This window comes from Trachymyrmex septentrionalis, unplaced genomic scaffold (genome assembly GCF_001594115.1).
Source record: "Trachymyrmex septentrionalis isolate Tsep2-gDNA-1 unplaced genomic scaffold, Tsep1.0 scaffold129, whole genome shotgun sequence".
Taxonomy (NCBI): domain Eukaryota; kingdom Metazoa; phylum Arthropoda; class Insecta; order Hymenoptera; family Formicidae; genus Trachymyrmex; species Trachymyrmex septentrionalis.
This window is the reverse complement of record NW_017304428.1, coordinates 1,502,252-1,511,575: the sequence shown is the minus strand read 5'-3', so window position 1 is coordinate 1,511,575 and position 9,324 is coordinate 1,502,252. Positions and strand designations below refer to the sequence as shown.

Genomic DNA, 9,324 nt, shown 5'->3' with positions numbered 1-9,324 from the left:
GTAGTAATAATGTAGTAATATTATAGTTATAATATAATAATATCTATTAATATAGTAATAATATTAATAATATCACAACATTATTGACGTATGCTACTAAATATTTTAACTTTTGAAGCGCTTCATATTCTTTCCAATCATCACGAAAAATAATAAGGGAGATACAATATTATCACAATTCGCCAATTTATTTATCTCTTCTTCTCGTTTATAAATATGATGAAAAAACAATCAGACCTGTAAATAAATCTGTTTCTCCTGCAAGCGAGAAACTACTAAAGCAAGGAAACGTTCTCATAATTGACACGAGAGAGAACCGACGTAATCTTATGGCTCTAAATGCGTCTACAGGCCGCCTGTCAATACCGATTGATTTTAGCTTACTAACGAAATATCATCCGTGACGTCAGAGAATTGTTCGAGTGTCGTTGTCCTATCCAATTTTTTTCGGCTGAACGATTCTCGCTTCTCTAGAGATGCAGTTCTACAGCTGCCGACGGGAGTCATAAATAACGAATGTTTCTGCCAGCGGAGGAAGAATAGAGTAAGCAACAATAAATACTACAAATAAATCTTATCGTATAAATCTGTGCAAACTTATATTCATTCATTTTGTTATTTGAAAGTCAGAAAAGCTAAATTGCAATTAAAATAAAACTATTTGTGAAATTAGATTATAAAAATTAGTAGAAGATGTAGATCTTCTTTCATTTGCGTAAAAAAATATACTGTACATAACAGCAAAAAGAAAAAGTTTGATATATTATAAGAAAAGATATTCTCTTTTTTTGTATTCCATATACAATACATATATATATAACACGAAAATGCGATTCAAGTTGTAAAATACTTCATAACAGTCAAATAAATAAGTTAATAATTTAGTTATATTGAACACGTTTTTATATAATCAAACATTTATTGCTACTTTAACAATTATTCTCATACACAAGAGACAATAGCTGAGATATTTTACATATAAAATATCTCAGCTATTGTTTCTTTTCTACACTCAATAATTCTGATTCATTTTCTTTTTTATTTTAAACACTAACTTATGCGTAATATACATACAGTGCAAAAAGTATTTGTACAGAGAAAATATTTTTTGACAAAATTTTATTTTTAAAAAATAAATATTATTGAGCGAGAAATGAGTCATCAAATTGATGTCGAATCGATACAAATACGATGATTTCAACATCAATTTGACATCAATTCGACATTTAATTGATGATCTTTTGTTGGATAATTAACAATTTATTCATAAAAAATAAAATAAACTGTATATTTCTTAAAATTATATATATATACCAAAAAAATGTGTATTAATTATACAAAATATATCACCTAAAGAATAAGCGAAAATTAAAAGCTGTATTGTTTTAATTATAAAAAAGTTCGTACAGACAAGAAATTTAGCTTCTAAAATCAGAAATACATACGAATATAAAATAGCTAATTAATGTTTATTTTCTACAAATAAGACTTTTTTTTATAACAAATTTCCTTGTACGAATACTTTTTGCACTCACCATATATACGAGTACGTGACATACTAAAATGTAAAAAGTACTTATATTTTGTTTGTTCGGACTTAAAAGAATTTTAAATAATTTATTTTCATCAAATAAATTGAGATATGTTATACAGCAACGTTTGATATGATAAGGATTGTATTTAAAAACAGACAACTTTAATTGTATTCCGACATATATGAAATATCTCTAATTCGCGTCAGTTTGCATATGGAATATGCATTTCGCAGTAAATTCTATTCTCTTTTTTCTTCTTTATTGCCGACACATTGTATGCATTTACATACATTCGAAACATTAATATATTATTATTTTGTTAAATAAATCAGAAATAATTGAATATAATAATAGTTAATAAATTAGCAACTTATAAACTTATTTTTTTTTTAAGTCAACGCATAGATGAAAAGAACATATTCTATTCGTAATTAATAAATGTCGATTTTTTTAAATAAAAAGTAGAAGAAAATACGAAGGAAAAAGCGAAAGAAGAAAATATATGATAAAGGAAAACGGTTTTAATAATTAAATGATGTTTTAATTAGTTTTTTTAAACAATCATCTACTACTGTCACTGAAATTTTTATATGCTTCCAACGCTATTGCAGCTTTGGCTCAACGTTGTTTTCCCAGCATTCCGTAATAAATTTTGAAAGTCGTGAGATGTTCTTTAAAATGTAACCGTAAATTAGCAACGTTGCATTTCACATATTCAGCTGTTGCCAGAAAATGAAGGTTAACGGTCAGACATGATAGAGTTGAGAGACATGTACCTAGTTTCGTGAAAAAACATAAGAGAAGGAAAGAAAGAAAAGTTGGATAATCCATCTCTCGACCGTTTAAAGACGATGAAGCATGGAGTAAGTCAGTGAACGAGAAAGACGCTATCCGCAACATACTAGTTGCGTCTTTTATCTTATTCGGTCATAGAAAGTCCGAAAAGAAGCAAACATTGTTATAAAGTTAAAAAGTTGCAAAAATTACGGAACTACGAAAGCAAACTGACGCTTGCAAATTTTTATGTAAATTCAACGTCACATTGCAAAAAGGATTATAAAATTGTGAGGCAAACATTAACATGAGATTGCAACGACTTCTACGGAATATTTGACGTAAAACGTAGTAGTTATACGTATTTTAATGAAAATATTATTTTTTCGAGGTACACAATAATCATGAGCTATACGCTGCATCGCTTTCGGATAAAGACGTATTTTTCACGAGATAATTATCTCAATAAAATCGCGCATACGGGATATAACGTGATTGTCGGTCAGGAACAAGTTCGATTGATAGCCGTGACGGGAATAACATGAATGCAAGATAGAACTGACATTTTGAGGTTGCAAAATCACTGAAATACGAATAAATATCGCAGAAATTGGTAAAACGCATTCGTTAGCGCAAGCGCGCGCCGCAATTTTCGTTTGTGTGTACAAATTATTGATCTTTCAGACATTCAAAAGAATTTACACATTTACGTTTTTAATTACCTTTAACCGTATAAAAAACTCACTTGGATTTTACCAATGAAAAATTCTTTCTTGTCTCTATTCAATTTTTACGGATAATAACTGTTTGATATCGAATGTGTAGTCTTGTTTCATTTACACACAAAATTTAATAAAAACTATGTTACCAAAAAGTAATCAAGATTTATTTATAACAAGTTCACATTTTTAAAACTATTAACTTTGACAACAGATTTTATCAATAAAGATCACTGTTGCACGAGGCTTCGAGTAATTTAATTTACTGTAGTAGTATTGTCTATTTCAATTGTTGTTCTGCTACTTCGTTTAAAATTTTTAATACCATTTCGAATTTTAAAATGTTAATTTATGCTGTTTATTTAATACTTACTAAAATATTGTAATTATAAGTAAACGGTAATTATTACAGTAAATCTATTATAAATAACTAATTTGCAAATTTAAAACCTATTAAAATGCAAATATAGAAATATCAAACAGTGATATATGTGCAAAATTATATAAATAATTATAATTCGAGAGCACCTATCATCAACACATTCATTGAATCTATCAATATTACAACACTTGCAATTTCCGCCACAGGTCACCGGAAACACAGCAATGTATTTTTAAAGAGATAGTGAGCTAAGAAAAAAAGGAAAAAGACAGAAAAAAGGGGAAGAAGTAAAGGGACTCAAACGAAGAGTGAGAAGAAGAACAGACGATGAACAGACGCGAACTCTCTATGATGTACGCTTATAGCACGGAGCAGACGCAAAATTAACCGTGGCTATTTCCGAGCGGCTTGTTCCTGCGTTTTTCTTTTTATACCTTCGTGGAAATCGTTTCGTTTGCTTTTCGAGGCGGACGTATTCCATCGACTCGCACACACTCGACACGAACGTCGTTGATCCCTTTTCCATGCAAAGTCACGAAGCTCGTCACGGTTGCTACATATCTGACTGTACAAAATGCTTTGCGCACATGAAATAAAATATGTATCCGAATGATATAGTAGTACCTTAAAACTTTAAAGGACGAAAATTTAAATTGTAGGAACTTAGAAAATTGACAATTTTGCGTGAAGAAAACGTATCAGACTAATTTGAAAAATTTTACAGCTTATTTTCTTTGTTTGAGAAAATAACTTGCACCAAGTTGATTGTGAAATAATGCATATTAAGAGTTGTTGCTATACTATTTTACATTAATTAAAAATTAATTAAAATAGAAAACTGCGTTGTATTAACATACGTGACATTCTTCTTGTGCAATATTAATTTTATTCAGGATGATATTATCGATACTTTTTAAGTAACAAAAGGACTTACTAGATTTTCCTAACTTTTTATTTAAATTTGATCAATTCTGAGCATTACAATAAAAACTGATAGAGCAAATAAGAAATTATAATAATCTGTAACATCTTATTCTAATGAATGCAATTCACACTTATCTTATGAGAAAACCGTTTTATTATAATATCATATATCACAATCTTCTAAGCAATTAATTGAAGCATGGAAGAAAAATGTGTAATAAAAAATAAAAGGTGATCCAATTAGATTCACATTTGAAATTACAACGTGCATTCGTTCTCTCCTCTCTCGTTTACGCAACGAGTCGCATCTTGACCTCGATCCCGATTTGCAGCAAAATTATCGCGTAAAACTTGACATTAGCCTAAATTCTTTTTACTTGCATCGATCGATGGTTTATTGATTCAATGTCGATCTTGGATAATCTTAATTCACACAAAATACAACAATGGAATGGAATGTAACTGGAATAGAATCGTATATTCGGAAATTTTGAGCTATATATATTGTAGTCAGATTAAAACTATTTTTGTCTCTATTTTCTCTGTTGCTTGTCATTTTAATTATACGTTTCCTTTTGCCATTTCATTTTAGAAGAATGTGAATTTTTATCACATCCACTGTTTTGATAAAAATGTCAGGTATATTTTATTCATTTAAAAACTTACACTGTTATATCAGATTATAATGCAGCTTTAAAATGACTGTACATTGTATTAAAAAAATAGCTTTGTCGTTTGTAAAATTATCTAACATAAGAGAATATTAAATAATTCTTATGGAAGCTCCAGCATTGTAGTTAATATCTAACAAAAAATAAGTTTATTCAAAACGTTAGAATATTTTTACTATTATAAAATTTAAGAGACTTTATTTGGTAATTTATCAAAAACATGACTTTATATTTAGACATTTGTTCTGTGACATTCCAAACATTATTAAAAAAAATAAGGAAATATCTTTTTGTATTTAATCCGTTTTATTAATTTTTATAAGTAAACAAAACTTATGTATGTAAAAATTATAAAAATTTATATAAAATGGTAAATAAATTCACTAAAAAATACAATTTTACATAAAATTCAATTATTTAAACACAAATTAAAAAATTTTTTTCATAATTTAAATAATAAAAATCTTTATAGTTCCATATTTTTTCAATATTTTTAAAGTTGTATCATATTTTAAGAAAGACTATAAATTTTTTAATCACTTTAGTGACATTTGAATATCAATTTCACTTCTTTGTTAAAGTTTGAAAAATTTGTTCCATCAAAGGTATAATATCCTTTTCCATCTGCCTATCAAATGGTCTGAACATAATTATGGCAATCATTATTCAAATCTCATAATGATTTAAGTGACCTTTTCGTCGTGATGAATCTTCCGCACAAGGTTTATCATAGAACTTTTTGCGTAATTGATTGTGGAACTGATTTCTGCTTTATTTTGCTTAAACTCACTTTTGCAAATCATCTCTTTTTACTCAAACCTCTACTATGTTTACAAAAGTAAACACATAATGCAGGAAAACATTTATAAATGTCAAAAAATAATGTTTACAAAACAATTAGATTGTAAATCTAACCTTCTTGAAACAATAATAGAAATTGTCAAGAGCGGTCCACAAATTATGAGCTAAATTTTGAAATCTATAATTACTAGGTATATAGTACAATTGCAAAACCATAAATAGTAATTCAAATTAAGATGTAATTTATAATGTTGATATATCAATTTAACAACATGTTAGTGTATTAATATAATCAGTATGGATTATTATTTAGTTATTATAATTCATTCATCAATTAATACATAATTAAAATAAATGCTTTTATAAATCTTAGATATCTAATTACAAAACAAAGATAATGTAATAAATAATAATGTGTCTTAGATTGTGAGATAAATTACAAAATGTCATACAACCGTACTATGCGTAGTTAATGGGCATAATAAGCTATTATAATACCATTATGTATATAGGCTATAATGTGAACGTAATTCATATGCATGCACGGTTTATCATTCTAAACACAATTATAATTCGAGTTTAAAATATATTCTCAAATGTACTTGAAAATGCAGGAATACAACATGTGTTCTTTTATTATAAATCTTTTTTTTTTCTCTCTCTCATCATAGAATAATTTATATCACAATTGACGAAAGAATGGTGGTGAAGTTTTATATATATATATATATATATATATATATATGATGATAAGCGAGAACAGATTCATCGACATGCTAGCTATAACAAAATTCGATAAATGTACTATCACATAGAGAAAATAATTGTGTGCGAGCACCATAATTAAATTATTAATTAAATTACGGAAGCGTTAATAATAAAGGTAATTAACTGGAGAATATTAATAAAATGCATTTCCGTATATATAATAAATAATGAATTGAAGGCAAACTGTTTTTCTTGAAACAACATGTTTTATTTTAAGAAAAAAATTCTTTCTCTTACTGATTGCGAGAAAAATTGCATATATCTGAAAAGCTGAATAATTATTCTAAAGGGAGAACTTTTAAAAAAGAAAAATTAGAAGTTGAAGAAACGCTTACGAGAAATACAGCTAAAAGCCAACCCGTCGATTTGCCTCCGTTTTATTTATCTTTCTTAATACGTTCGAATTGGTATTCATCGGTCCAATAAATTTTTTAAATTAAAATATAAATATTTATTTAAAAATATTTGTTATAAACAATTTTTTACAACCTTACATAATTTTAAATCACATAATTTTATGTCTTGCATTTTAATTTTTAAAATAAACAAAATTGTTCAATTAGATTAACTTTAAGCAAAGATATATTAATTTAAAGCAGTGATCCGTTAATATCAATTAAAGAAATTTCAGAGCAACTATCAGTTAGGGTTAAAAATTCTAATTTATTCATATTGTTGCATTTGTAATTACAGTGATTATTTGCGAATATTGAGATTAAATTGTGTACATTTTATTTATTTTTTTTTTTTAAATCTTGTTTATAGTTTACATAAAAAATGATTGTAAAGTAAATAAATCTTAGATGTATCTAATCGACATCAATCGTGATTGCAAAAAAATCAGAACGAGGAAAAAGTATAATGCAATAGAAAGAATCATCGCATTGCAAGACAAACCCCGTGCAAAGAAATGATTACAATTATTAACATTTAAATTGGAGCACGCCAGAAAAATCAACATTTATTCTTAGCATTTAGCGCGGATCACTGTTCGCGGTGTCTTGTTCTCAGAACTTACTCTTCACGACCAAGAGAAATATTGCCTACTTTTACGTTTCGTTAATTCGCAAACAGAATATTGTACAATTTAATCAACATTAAAAATTCCATTTTTTCCCTAATGATAAAGTAAAATTATATTACGCCGTAATAGAGTATTTTCGCCGCGTGTTTTATATTCTAACATTATACGTTTGACTACAATGTGTGAAAAGTTTCTCGCAGGAAATGTTACGAGAGTTACATCAGGGCTCATCACGCTATCATTTTGAAACCACTATCTCCGCGAAAGCCACTTGCCTGCGCGCGCTAGACATAGATAGAAAATTCCATTACATTGGGACATAAAAAAAGCACGAGAGAAAAAGAGAGAGAAGGAAGGAAGAGAGAGAATAGAGGGCTCGGATTTTTTCTACCACGCGAGCATATCCCATTGTTTGATAGCTCGCACGAATATCGATCGTAATAGCGCCGGATGACGTCGCCGAACGAGGATTGAATGTGTCAAACTGGAACAAAGCCTCGCCCGTCTCGCTTATCATACTTTAACACCAATGAAAGACTCGCGATAAAGTTTTTCAATGAGATGCGAGGAGATATCAGCTTAAGAAATTTTGCATAATTAATTATGATTTGTAAAGCAAAAATTAAACAGGATTTATAAGCAAACATTTTTCGTAAAAAAGATAAGCATAAAAGTTGATTTGAGTAACATTACTTACACTTACTTCAATTATTTGATGATGATATAAGAGAATATATACATAGTTACAATTTAATAAGCAAAGTTTGTTTTTTTGATCAACGATTATTCAATAAAGATCGAAAATATAATTACATTGTAGTAAAATTAATCAAATTAATGTTAATATTAAAATAATAACCAATTTATATTCATTATATTTCATTATATTTTCATATTTTATAATTATAAATGAAAAAAAAAAAGATAATTATAATCAATGACATGTGAAACTAAGAAAGTTATCTCGCATCCGTTTTAACAAGTGAGCGTAAGAACAGACAATTGGCAGAACAACGATCATTCACATTGTTATCGAGACGATATACTATCATCAATCCAGATTTGTACGAATTTTGTACTACACGAGATATCACTTCAATAATCAATATCAGATGATGTTTTTATAAAACAATACGCACGCTATAAAGTTTTTACGTGATGGAAGATCCATAGTTTTACAAAAAATAATGAAGATATATGAAGTGATCAATAATAAAATTTTTTTATAAAAAAAAATGCAGTCTATAAAATCAAAATTTAATTCCAGATAAAATCTGAATTAATGTTTAATTTTTGAAATTTTATTTTATAGCTGAATTATTAAACTATCTGATATTATTAAAAAAATGCAAAAAATAAAGTAAAGAAAAATATTTATATTAATTTGTACAAAGATTCGGCTGTAAAATATTTATCAAGCAATTCAATAGTACTCCGTATATTAGATTTAAGATATTTTAGAAGTTATCTTTGACATCTGCAATTTACAGCAAATTACTGCAAACTTATGTTACTAAAAAATTTAATTATATTGTTTTTTTATCTATTTACATCCAAATTATGTTCGTTTTACATGTTATAATAGTTTAACTTTTAAACAGTACAATAATGAATATTATTTTGTTTAATGCTAACAAATATATTTTATTCAAACACGTTATATTTTCTTTTTTTTTTTTACTTTGTATTATATATATATTCTCATTTTTTTCTGCCATTCTTTCTG

General features: G+C 27.2%; 1 protein-coding gene across 3 annotated transcripts in view; it reads right to left on the bottom strand.

Annotated features, from left to right (window-relative positions):
• LOC108756635 (GTP-binding protein RAD) overlaps window positions 1–9,324 on the bottom strand; it is a 38,920-nt gene that overhangs the window by 2,494 nt on the left and 27,102 nt on the right. The window lies entirely within an intron of this gene.